The 14,013-nt window shown below is 41.1% G+C and overlaps 1 long non-coding RNA gene across 1 annotated transcript in view; it reads right to left on the reverse strand.

Annotated features, from left to right (window-relative positions):
* Window positions 1–6,408: 6,408 nt before the first annotated feature.
* LOC116586328 overlaps window positions 6,409–14,013 on the reverse strand; it is an 82,449-nt gene continuing 74,844 nt past the window's right edge. The window contains exons 8-9 of the long non-coding RNA XR_004283982.1: window positions 10,610–10,828; window positions 6,409–7,497 (exon numbers count right to left, since the gene is read on the reverse strand). This is a non-coding gene — a long non-coding RNA (uncharacterized LOC116586328). The remainder of the gene's footprint in view (window positions 7,498–10,609; window positions 10,829–14,013) is intronic.

The raw sequence follows: 14,013 nt of genomic DNA on the forward strand, positions 1-14,013 counted from the left end.
CCTGACTTCACAGGCAAAGAGAATGATCGTTGCTATGTTCAGCTGTGTTCACCTGATGGCAAAAACTTGTTTAAAACATGTGCTTGCTACAGTAAATTAGACAGGTATGGAAAGTATGTTTGAGTCAAAGCTGACTGCATTAATTTAATAAGAGGTGTGGGCAAACTGTTCATCCTCATCCTCTCCTATACAAGAGGGATGGAGATTGAGCAGAAGCGAACTTGAGTAATAAAAAGCCACATCCTACATTCTACCCACACCAAAAATCCTGGCACTACCAGAGATTGGAATGACACAGGAGAAGAAGATAAGTTATGATCAGATATTAAATCGCAAGTTCAGCTTCCACTATTTGTAATGGTAAATACTGCCCTGCAACTCGGGAAGAAATTGTATTAAGCTCAAGGAAGGTGAGAATACAGTTAGCATAAATCTGTGCTTAAAACATCCATGGAATGTGGGAATCACTAGCTCTCTTCGATTGCTGCTTCTTATTTTAAATTAGCAGTCCATCTGTTACTACGCAATCATAGAATCAGACAACACTTCACTGCTTCACATCTCTTACCCTCCTTCTCGTACTGTTGCTCAATGAGACCTGTTTGATTTTGTTTTCATAAAGACTCCCAGGAAGAGATTTTTATGACTTCCCTTGTTAGTGCTTCCATAGCTGTCAGCCCACATAACCAGGAAATCTTTCCCGGTGTCTCTTAGGAAATCCCCTTAAAATTAATGAGTAACCAAATCTTGCTTCTGAGTGGGAGGGAGAGATAATTGAATACAAGTCTGCTGAACCAAAGGGGAATGGGGCCTCAGTTCATTAGCTGTTATCTGAGCTTCCAGAACTGATGAGGCAACTTCTACAGGTGAATCACTGACTAGGAGAGAGGTGACTGGTTCCTTGCCCGCCCCTTTGTTGTAGGGAGAGTCTAGTAGACCTGCGCCAGAGAATGCCACTATAAAAAAACAACAGAACCTCAGTTTGCTTCAGAAACCCTTGGAAATTTGGAGAGAGCCATGTATGTAATAGTTACCACTTAAAAATATTTCATTGTACGTACTTGTGATCTTTCTCTGTGTGTCAAATAAATAAAATCTTTTAAAAAATTCATTGTACAGTAAAAGATCTTAAGGGATACCTATATACATTTATTTATTCAATTTTCAACAACTACTTTGAAGTTGTAACATGTGGTTCAAAATAAAATGGCTTATTAAAAAATCAAGTTGTTGAGTCAGTGTTGGGAGGTAGATGGGACCGTTGTAGAAATGACTGAGGTGACTTAGTGACGTCACTTGTCATGGTGCCAAGGCTCCCCCGGCCTGACCCAATGGGAAGCCAAGAAGGCAAAGGGGCTTGGCATTACCATCCATTTAGGTCAACCTTCCAGGACACAGAACAAGAGAGCACCGGGAGTTGGAGGGGCAACTGGACAAGAGCCAGCACATGTTTCTGAAAATACACATCTTCAGAGGCAGGAGGAGGAGTGGAAAAAAAATGCCAAGGCCCTGTATACAAAGAACAAAAGCAGCTGGTGTACTCCGGGAAAGCACAACAGCCTTTAGTTCTGTCACCAAGCTCCAGATTTGTATGTTGTGGGCATGCGCATGTGTTAGAGCTGAGGGACTCTTTTCACACTTTGGAGAATGGGCTCTCTTCACACTTTTGTTTTGTCAGTAAACGAATACTTGAAAGCCACTGCAGTTATTATTGCTTCAAGAGGGCACGACATGAAGGAACGAGGACAGCAACACTGTAGGGTGCGGAGACTAAACCCAGGGCATGCACTGAGTCCCTTTCCTGCCTCATCTGTACCGTTCTTTCCAAACAACTCTATGAAGTAGGGACTACCATCATTCTCATTTTGCCAAAAGAAGACATTATGGCTGAGAGAATTTAAGTAACCTGCCCCGAGTCACAGGGATGTGGGAGACACGGAGGTGTGAACTCCAGGTCTGTGTGAGTCCAAACCCCCAACACTGACATCTTATGCTGGGCACAGGACCTATCTGCACCTTTCCAGTCTTTCCTTGATCATTTTCCTTCAGGGTTCTGGCGGCAGGGTCTGGAGTTTCCCTAGTTAGTTATGCAAACAGCAAAGCTGGTTACACAATAAAGGAAAGAAGGGCAATTCTGGCACTAATTTTAGGGCAAAGCACAGATGTCTTTGATGTTTTCATTGTACATGAGAACAGAGCCAGTGATCCGACAGCTGCTGGCAGCCCCGATCAAATATGCAGAATATTAAGGCAGCTTTATCTCAGCCCCTAATTACAGCTGGCACAGAGGAAATTTATTTTGCAAAGGAGGAGATGTCAAATGGTATCAATGCAATATATAACCAAATATGATTGCTTCATTCTACTTTCTCAGGGCTGTCCAATTACAAAGCATTTTCTACAAAGCATTTATTAAATGATGTTCCTCTCAACCTCCGTAATACAAACTTTGTTTTGGATATTACTGGAACAGTTCAATTGCTTTTTTGTCCTATACTTCAATTTATTTTTTCTTTTCCTTCAGACATAAACTATAGCAAGCACTTAATTCCAAAAGAAAACATAATTATAACATTCTTGTCTAGTCCAGGTTTTTATATCCACATAACCTACATCATAGGAGTATAATTTAATGACTTTTTATCATCAAAAATCGTTTCGTATTTGTAATGACAGAGAACTGGCTCTATAATGCTGATGTAGAACAAAGAACAAATAGTTGGCTACTTCAACGACCCATCGTCATAGCTCTGTTTCACATGTTTGGCCAAACACGTTGCAAGCCATGCAGGTTCGAACAAATGAGCACGGCCCAGATCCCACTGTGGCCCACTATGGGCGGGGACTCCAGCTGTTCGCCCCTTCAGGGTCTGCCTCAGTTCTAGAGACCACCTCCTAATAGCATGCCTTTCTAGGAGCAGTGCGCATCCAGTGATTGAGTGAGGCGTGCTGCAAAGGCGCAGGTGTTTTAACCTGTTCTCGGACTTCCTCCGGAGTGCTCCTTCTGCTCCACCTTTCTCCCTCTCCTTCCTCTCAGTATCAATCTCTCATAAATGTCTCATGCTCAACTCTAGCTCAACATTCACTGGAATCTGCTTCTAGAGACCCCAAATGGTGACACCACAGAAAGTCAAACCCTTGAAAGTCGTTCTCCTTGTTGAGGGGAATGATCTTTGATCCACTATTTGACAGTAGAATACACATGGAGTTAAAGTCCAGTGATGACTTCCAGTATTAAACTGGCACATTAAAGTTTATCAATTTACTATATACCAGAAACTTAATTTTTTCTCTGAACACTGAAATGTACTGCTAAAGCAATAAGCACTTTCCCCCTTTGTAAAAATCTTTCTTGACTTCAATGTATCTGATACCCTCAAAGTCTCTTTCTCCTTGATCCCTTTTCCCTATTCGATTTCAAAGAAGAAAATACTCTCTGTTTTTCCTTCTATCTTTTTGGCTATTCCTTTACAATCTGTGCTTATTGTCCTTGGCAGTGGAGCCCAAGATTCTATCCTTGGCCTTTATTCTTCCACCTTCCCTCCCTTTTCCCAAGTGACCTCATCACATGCGTCCACATCTGCTCATATGCTGGCCAGGTCCCATTTTTGAGCTTACAGTTCAGACCATGCTCTGAGCTCTGGAGCCAGAGTTTCTCAAACAAGAACACCCCAGAAGGAATGTTTTATCTCCACATCCTTCCCCCAAAACACCGCCAAAATGAAAATAACCAACAACAGCAGTCTGCTTATCCTCTAGTAGTCCTGTATTCATAAAGAGTACCACTACTCACCCAATAATCTTAGCCTGGAATTGGAGAGACAACCTAGACTTGTTCCTCTTTCTAATTTTCCACCTAAAAGCAGCTCTAAGACATTAAATTCTCACTCCTAAACAGCTTGATTAATCTCACCTTTTTCTTTCTACTGTTTCCTATTTCTTCTTCCAGGGGTGGCTTAAAGTCTCCAGTATCAGCCTATAACCTTTCTCCTTAAACTCGTCTCTCTTTTTTTTTTTCCTCCTCTACCAACTGATCACGCTATGTCACTGTTTAAAACCTTCCCTGGCTCACAGGTTAGCATGCAAGTCCCTTAGTGATAGGGACCTTGTCTATCTAGTCTTGCTGTCAAGCATTCATTCTTCAGGGTCTACCCTGAGTCTTGGGCATAAAGGCATCAGACAGAGCCATGCACCTTAGCAAGATGTGGTTCCCTCTACCCTCCACATGAATACTTTTTCTGTTCCCCCTCATCCTCTCTTCAATGAGCTCTTCATCATCCTTCAAAATTCAGCTCCTGCTGACACCCTCTCTGCAAAATTCTTTCCAGAATCCCCTCCTCTGGCACCTGAGCACATACTTATCAAGGCATTTACCGTGCTGTGAAGGAACTGGTTCTCTCAAATGGGTCTACAAAACTCCTGAGAAGAGGGGTTCTACCTTACACGAGTTTATATCAGGATGTACAGCATAGTACCCATTGCAAAGTAGGCTTCATAATGCGTTTCTGAGAGGAGTGGGAATGAACTTGTGTAAGAATGTAATTATTCGTCATTATAAGTAACTGTAATGGTAGATTTGTAAAATGCATGTGTCCATATTGATATTGTGCCATGTAGATCCTTGCCACATCTTAGAAAAGGTTTTTATCAATGTTAGGTACTGAACACACACACATGCACACACACACACACACACACACACACACCCCGATTAGAAACATTTACATTGGTTTTTCCTTTAGAAGTTATAACAAAACTATTTATGTAATTTTATAATATATAGTATTTATAATATATTCATATTATATATAAAATTATTTCTATAAAATATACAGTATGTTTATAAGTTATTTTGTGTAATATTTATTTGTATTTTAATATACATTTATAGCTATAGAGCATATTATAAAATATTTATATAAAAATTATAGATAATTTTATATGTAATCTATACAATTATGTTAATATAATTTTAAAAGAAAAAGCCACTGTAAACGTTGCCAATGAAGACTTTTGAGTAGGTGTAGTATTTTTCATGGAGTAGCTGATACAGTTTCTGTCTCTTCAAACTGACTGTCAACATATGGGTAAATAACAATCTGCTGACTTTGAAAAATTAGTTATAATCCATTTCACATAATGCATGCAAAGCACAGCAGGCAACAGCCCATAATTGAAGGATTAGTTTTGGGCCTTAGGGTGGTTTTAAAATTCACAGGCTGACAGAATGTTACACCCCATATGGACCCAGAATATTCTCATCAGGGAGTTTCCAGTGCTCTCTTCTCCTCCTACAGAATTCTGTGTGTGCTGGGTACCAGGAGAGAGAGAAGAACCATCAGAGCAGCAAGAGACTCTCCCTGGTGATACAGTGAGCAGCAGGCTGAGAGTGCCTTGGAAGAATCTGAACCGGGCCTGCAGTGGATTAGACCTGAAAAGCCACTTAGGTCAGTTCTAATTTTCCGTAGTCAAAGGCACACTGCAGCTTTTGCTTGTCTCATGCCTGCACCTTGCATCCTGCCGAAATTGCTCTGCACACCCAGCTCCGTTCAGATCTTATTGGCTTGCCAGCGTGGAATAAGCGGCTGCCCACGTGACTGGCGTCTCTAACAGCTCTTCCCCGACTTTGCTTCTCTCTTTTCTCCTACCTGTCTGCATTGATCTGTACCATTTCCCTTAAACTTCTGTGCCTGCTTTTTATTTCCACTTACTGCTTTCTTCCCTGTGGGTCTTGGTGTTGTAGGACTCCTTCTAAATCTCCCCTAGCTCTCACCGGTCTAATCCTAACCAGCACAGGCTGGCTGGCAAGTAGGAGAAAAGCAACTCTTGGTACCAATGTAGCTGGTACTTCCTGCTCCCAGGTAAGGGTACCAGTGTTTTTACGAACTATCGCATTTGCATGATATTCCTGAACAAAGGGGCGATTTGGCAAGCCTGAAGTCACACACTGCGGCTCATAGCAACTTGCTTCTGTTGGTGACACGAGGATTAGAAACACTGCCTTGCCAAGCGGCTTTGAATCAGCTACAAGTGGGGGAGCAAAGAGTCTGGATTCCCTCTGCTGAGGGTGACAAGGCTTTTTGATATTTGTTAGGTGTCAAATCCTTTGTTTAGGGAGGCAAAATATACACATATACATACACCAAAAAAAAAAAAAAAAAAGGATTTCTTGATTACTTATTAGGCTTTATGCTATCATTAGGATGAGTGTTGGAGTTTCCAAGTAAAGCTTATTAGTCACCTCTCAGATATCTTTGCAAAATGAAGCTAATCCATGGTCTAAAAAAATTAAAAATAGCCCATAGCTACAGTGATTTACAGCTGAATCAGGAATGCATTTGGTGTTTTTTAAAAGGAAGAACTGACTAAAATTTAAATTAATCTGTTTTCCCTACAAACCCAGCATAGTAGAAAGACACAGGGAGAATTATGCTAGGGGTGTGTGAGGGTGGAGGTGGGTCTAAACTGGGAATGAGATTTCTTGGAGAAAATCTACAAAACGGGCCAAGCACACATGGATTGCGTGACTTCATTTACTTGGAGAAGGAGCACCGAGCATCGTGCTGATCTCAATAGTCTTCCCTGAGGAGAAATGATCTCGCTTTACTTGGCACGGCTACAGCACTGAAAGTCTATTCCACCCTTTGGCATTTATCTTACGCTATCCTGAAATACTATCTCTTTTAGAAAGGTTTTATCTTTCCGTTATAACAGTGATCTGCTTCTTTGTCTCACTTTCCTAGGACGTCCATCCATTCCAGGTAGCCTGAAACAGTTCTACTCTATGCCTGTGGTGGTGGTTATTAGCAGTGATGATAATGATAATGATTAGCAGTGCCCCATCTCCCTCCCATAAGTGTCCTGGGTAGGATGGTAACTTATAAAGTTATTCTAGTCTCATCCCCAACTAAACCAAAGACTCATGTGTCAGTCAAGTTCCTGGCAAAGAAACTACACATTTTACTGGGATTCTGGAGAGATCCTAATGAAGAGACTACTTACCATAGTGTGAGCAGGGCAGGAGAATCAACAAAGGATGCTGAGGCCCCAGGCCAGGAAAGACAGAGGGAGAAAATGATGTGATGGGACCCCAGTTGAGAGGTAGAGCCTTAGAAGAGGAGTGACCCTAGAGAAATCACAGTCTTAGAAGGACACAAACATTGCAGGCTGGCTAAGCACGGGAAGCTATTCTCCACCTCTCTGTCCTGCCACCATTAGTCTCCTGAGTGTGGAACCCAAATGGAAACCAGAAGTGAGAAAGTTGGAAGCTGATGGCTCTCCTCGGAGAAAGGGCAGAGAAAGGCCAGAAAAAGAATGGATGGTCTCAGGGAGTCTGGGGTTGGTGAGATGGTAAACAGAAAATATAATTCCTTAAATGACATCCCTTTGTCCTCAAGTCAGTTAAAAAACATCTGCGGGTACACACATGCAAAACATCGTAGGAAAGGCCATGACGAGCAAGACTTGGCAGCGACTTCATGGAATGTACTCTGGGACCTAGGGGACCAAGAAATAAATATGAGTTGAACTACAAGACTGCAGAGAAATAACAGCTGAATACAATAATACAAAAAAGGTGATTAGTAGTATATGGTGATTGTCAGATTAATGGCATAGTCCCTATGTGTTTCAGACGTTCAAAAGGTGAAAGACCGCAACAAGCTAGAGAAAAATTGAAAAAAGATTTATGGAAGAGGAAAGGTTTTCAGTGGCATGGAAACCAAAGCCAACTTGAGAATGGCAAGAACGAGAGGCAGGCCTTCTTTGGGTGAATGGCACGGGTGTCAATGGGAAGCACATCATCTTCTGGCAGGGAGAGCTGGAGACCCTTCTGAGATTTTCAAAGATTCAAAAACTGTCCCAGGCAAATACCTATGGAAGTGTCTGAAGGGAGTTCATGTGTAAGAGGCATAAGGTGCAAGTGCTCATTTACTCACTCCTTCCACAAACATTTACTGAGGGCTTGGTAAGTGTCAGGCATTCTTGTGGATCTACTGGTGGTAAGACATGGTCCCTTCCCTTGAGGAAAGGAAATGAAAAAAGGAAGCAAGTCATTGTTTTGACCTGTGATTGTATAGGTGAGCAGATGATAGGTGAGTACACAGAAGATCATCGAAATGAGACTCGGGCAGGAGGAGGAGCTGGTTAGGAAAACTTCCTACAGGCAGTAACAGAATCTGAGCTCTGTCGGGGGAGTAAAAGTGTAATAATTGTATATCCATTCACTTATGTCCATCCTGCTGCAAAAAATAAATAACGGCTAGCTTAAGAAACATGCAGAGCCCAGAAATAAACCCATGCCTACATGGTCAACTAATCTACAAAAGGGAGGCAAGAATATACAATGGAGAAATAATAGTCTCTTTAATAAATGATGCTGGGGAAAACTGGACAGCTACATGACAAAGAACGAAACCAGACCACTTTCTTACACCACACACAAAAATAAATGCAAAATGAATTAAAGATCTAAATGTGTGCTTGAAACAATAAAACTCCTAGAAGAAAACATAGGCAGTAATCTCCTTGACATAGGCTGTAGCAACATATTTCTAGATATGTCCCCTCAGGCAAGGGAAACAAAAGCAAAAATAAACTACTGCGATTACATCAAAATAAAAAAGCTTTTGCACAGTAAGTGAAGCCATTGATAAAACAAAAAGGGAACCTACTGAATGGGAGAAGATATTTGCAAATGATATCTCTGATGAGAGGTTAATATCCAAAATACTGAAGAAATTCGAACAACTCAACACCAAAAAACCTCAAATAATCTGATAAAAAATGAGCAGAGGAGGTAAATAGACATTTCTCCAAAGAAGATATCCAGATGGCCAACAGATACATGGAAAGATGCTCAACTTCACTAGTCATTAGAGAAATGCAAATCACAACCACATTGAGCTATCATATTACACAGGTCAGATTGGCTAGAATCAAAATGGTCAGAAATAACAAGTGTTGGTTAGAATGCAGAGAAAAAGGAACACTTGCACCCTGTTGTTGGAACTGTGAAGTGGCACAGTCACTGTGGATAACAGTAGAGAGATTCCTCAAATCATTAAAAATAAAAATATCATATGGTCCAGTAATCCCACTATGGGGTATTTGCCCAAAGAAAACAAAAACATTAATTAGAAAAGTTATTTGCATCCTTATGTTTGTAACAGCGTTATTTACAATAGACAAGATATGGGAGCAGCCCAAGTGTCCATCCATAGATGAGTGGGTAAAGAAGACATAGTGTATATATACAACGGAACATTACCGAGTCATAAAAAATTAGATCTTGCCATTTGGGACAACATGAGTGGATCGATCTAGAGGGTACTAAGCCCAGTGAAGTAAGTCAGACAAAGACAAATACTATATGATTTCACTCATCTGTAGAATCTAAAAAAACAAAACAAAACAAACAAAGAAATAATCTAAAAAACAGACTCCAAAATACAGAAAACAAACTAGTTGATGGTTGCCAGAGGGGAGGTGGGTGGGAAGGATGGGGTAAACTAGGGAAAGGGGATTATGAGGCACAAACTTCCAGTTATAAAATAGATAAGTCACCAAGATGAAAAGGATAGCACAGGGACCAAAGTCAGTTATATTGTAGTAAAGTATGGTGGCAGGGGAGGACCTCACTCAGTGATGAGCGCTGAGTCAAGCATAGAAACGTTGAATCACTATGTCATACAGCTGAAACTAAGGTAACACTGTGGGTAAACTATGCTTCAATTAAAAAAAAAAAACTGAAATAAAAAAAGCAACTTCCTTAATCTTGATTGTCTAAAACAAATCTGTAACAAATACTATTATTAATATTTATTTATTGAAAGCTTTCCTCCAAGAAGCAGAACCCAGTTTTTACCATTTCCATTCAACACTGTAGGTGAGATATCACATAGGAAATAAAGCAACAAAAAGGAAAAGAAAGCATAAAGATTAACTTCAAAGCAACAAATCTGTCATTATATATGGAGGACATTATTGTATACATAGAAAATCCACCATAATCCAAAAGCAATTACAATTAAAAAGTGCAATAAGGCACAGTTTCTGGATTAATATGTAAAACCAGCAGGATACTCTGTAAAGGCAAGAAACAAATAGAAAACAAAATTAAACGACAAATGCCAGACTGGGAAACAAGTATTCACAACAGAAAATAACCAACAACGGATTAGCTTATAGAATTAAAAAACAAACAAACAAAAAACGCAAAAAAAATCCCCAACTTCATCCTGAATGAAGTCTGGCATACCCACTCTGCCACCCAGGGAACCCAGAGCAGAGCCGCAGGGTCCCTCTCACTAGGGCCCAGGCCAGTGAGGCCCAGTGGTTACCTGGCGGTGGGCCCACGGTCGGCTGTGCACTGTGCCTGCCTCGCCGTGCCCCTGGAGCTTGGCCCCATGCTGGCCCAGGTCAGCGTGTATGGGGCCAGCCCAGGGGTCCTGGGGCTCTAGTTACAAAGTAGTGTTTTTTGTTTGTTTGTTTGTTTTTAAGTCTTCAGATCAATATAAGAAAAACTCAAAACCCAACAGAAAAGCGAGCAGAGACTACGAAGGGGAACAAGGTGAGGTGATTAATCAACATTCCCTACAAAATAACTCACCTTCAGAAGATGAGCACAAGCTCAGGTGACCGGATCTCTGCAGGGTGGTGGGAGGGATGCATTCCAGGAGGTGGAGCCACAAGGGCCGCCTTACCACTGTCCCTGGCTGTGGCGAAGAGCCACAGAACAGGATTGCTGGGCAGCTCTGGAGGTCCCATCTCAGCCCCTGCCCTCAAACCACACCAGTATAACCATGACCGACAGCAGGCCATGAAGAGGCTGAATGCACAGTAAAACAAAAGAAAAAAAGCAACACGCAGAGCAGAATATTAAAAAGAAAATTAGATAAAACATGGAGTGAGCTTAATTAGCTTTTATATCCATGGTCATATTTGATCTCAGAATGGCCTTACAAGGTGGTCCTTTCATCCTCACTCATTGATGAGGAAGTTGAGCCCTCGTGTTAGTATACCTTGCCCAGAGCACACAGTCTTGGCAGGCGGGGGCCACAGAACAGAACCAGGCTGGTGTGACTTCACAGCCTGTGATTTCTGGCACGAGAGATGGACTTGTGCTTGTGGCTTGCACGTGTTTACAGGCTGGGAAAGGATAGCTGTGCCTTTCAGAGGACTAAAGCATGACCTACTGAGGGGAACAGGGAAAGGTGGGCCAAGTGAGAACACAATGATTCAAAGGAAGAGAGCCAGGAGAGGCCAAGGCATGTTGGAAGGACAGTGATTAGCTCATTGTGATAGGGAGTACTAAGATGAGCCAGGAGAAATGGGGCTGGAGAGGTGATGAGGGCCAGATCAGAAAGGCTTTGATCCCCCTTCACCACAGGAGGTGGGAGCTCTGGCAGGAGCTTAAGCAGGAAGTAACATGACCAGCTGAGAATTTCAAAAAGGACAGCAGTGTGGCAAGTCTGGGTCAAGACTCATCCGGAGACAGGGAGGCTTGCTGTGATTACAGGACAACTTGGGGTCAGAACTGGGAGCAATGATGGAGAAAATCATTAAAGAAAAGGGGGCATCAGGATTTGGGAGGAAAGGAGACCAAGTCTCATTTGAGCAGCTAGCTGGGTGATGGCATTCAGGAGAAAGGGATCCTGGAGAAGAGTCAGTTTGGAGTTTGAGGGGTGATGAACTCAGATAATGACTGCCCAGGGTATCTAATAAAGAAAAAGATCTTAGCTCTTCTGGCTTCCTGTTCTGTCTAGTTGCTTGTGTATTGCAGCTATATGAAAAATATGGCAGACTCAGAGAAAATACTGGATGTCAATAAAAGATAAATGTGTTTATTTATATAGGGCTTACCATTTTTATTACAAAAGTAATATAGATGGAGAAAAGTGAGAAAATACAGGTAAGCAAAAAAAAAAAAAAAAAAAAAGGCTATTATCCAAACACAATCTTCAAATGACTTATAACATTTTGTCTTATATACCTCCAGTTTCCCCCTGAGTATGTATGTGTTTATATGTACACACATATGTATGAGCATCTTTTTTACTAAAAACTTTAATATTCTCATGACTATATCTTACACATTTTTCAATAACAGTAAGAATCCTATAAGATCATTTTGGAGACTGCGTGGTATGCCATTTATGAATAGGCTATATTTTACTGAACTGTGTTCCTGCTGTGGACATTTGGGTCGTTTCTAATTTTTTACCATTATAAACAACATAGTGATGAAGTAATTAGAATTTAAATTTACTAATTAACCTTTGGCTTTTTCATTGCCCAATTTAGATTATGAAATCAAGTTTGGGTAAGCTATGTTTTTATAAAGTGGTTGTGCAAAGAACAGTTGTTTTTAAAGTGCTCTAAGAGAAACACACAATGTTCTCTGGTTCTCAGGTATGAGAACAAATGGAAGTGAATGTGTATTGGAGGAAAACAATTATACAGGAAATTGGTGTGGTTATTAGAAAGGAAGTGGAATGAAAACTTATTTTGAGTTGAGTCACCTTCTATTTTCAGGGAGGACAGAGACCATATTTTTTAACAGGATTCCTTTGCTTTAATGACTTTATCAATGTCTCCCCAAGGAACATAAGAATATGATCAACTCTCCAAAATGATCTAGGAATTGATCAGCTTTGCGAATAACCACAGTGCCAGTTAAGCTCAACTTCCTTTTGATTATATACAGTGAGTCCTGGGCATACATTTTTAAATATTTTTGCTTAATTTAGAAGCAACGCTTAGGGCTAGAACACATATTATAGACTGACTACCCTTCTCCGTCCGCCTTTTTTGAAGTAGGCTCTACAAGAAGGAGCATGGAGCCCAACACAGGTCTTGAACTCACGACCCAAAAACCAAGACCTGAGCTGATAATCAAGAGCCGGTTGCTTAACTGACTGAGTCACGCAGGTGCCCTTAGACTCCCCTTTTTTGACTGATAGTTGCCTCTTCTTCAGAATTTGTACTAACTACACTCTTTGCTAGGTACCTTTGCGAGGCCTCCAGTACTCAAACAGCTGAAATTCTTGCTCCCCAGTGAAGATGCTGCAGAGTATTTGGAAGAGATATTTCTGGCTTGTCTGGACAAGGCTAGATTCTTGACACCAGCACAAAAGGGATATAGCAGGACAGTGATAAAGGTGTGGCCTCTGTCCAGACAAAAGAATGCATGGATTCCCCCAAAGTATTTGGAAGATCACCCAGAGTTGTGAACTCCAAGAAATCTTGGCAGGATATAAGTGTGTCTCAACAGCTTCAACCCCACTCCTATTGCAAATATTTTCTATTCTAAAATGAAAAGAATAGATAACATAAATTGACCCCACACATAATTATAAAAGAAGATGACATTAATATAACATAAAAGAGAACTTAAGAAAGAGAAACAAGAGCTGTAACCAGATTCTTGCACTAACACATAGAATCATTGTGACTGTGGCAGCTAGAAATGCAGACTGACACTGGAATGTGTTAATGACTCAGATACCACATGTGGTATCACCATTGGTGAGGTGATCTTCCAAAATGGTAGGAAGTACTGGGTGAAGTTTTAAGTGAGACAGCATCTGACCTTCCCTGCATTTATATGGTAATGGCATTCCTAGAAAATACCATTCATCTAACACTATTCAAAAATACTCCATGTCTTATGTAATAAAGTGGGGCTCAGATCATTACAAACATAGTTCTCACCTGGGAATGACATTCAAAGCTTGTCTCTGATAGGAGAAAGCTCTTTGTTTGCATGACCAACCCACTTATTACTGGACTTCTCTAATCCCAGGATCCTGGCCAGTTGCACCCCACTCACTGAGCAAACCGAAATAACCACAAAATTACTAAATGTTCCCTTAGGGTAGTGTATTTCTCCTATCTTTACCCCAACCGCTGCTTTAACATATTCTGGCTCTTTCTGACCTAGAAGGAGTCTTCACCTGTGAGGTGAAGAGAACGAGGTTAACCTGAATCACATCATGATTTTTTAAAAAATTG

The sequence above is a fragment of the Mustela erminea genome, chromosome 3, assembly GCF_009829155.1.
Source record: "Mustela erminea isolate mMusErm1 chromosome 3, mMusErm1.Pri, whole genome shotgun sequence".
NCBI lineage: Eukaryota > Metazoa > Chordata > Mammalia > Carnivora > Mustelidae > Mustela > Mustela erminea.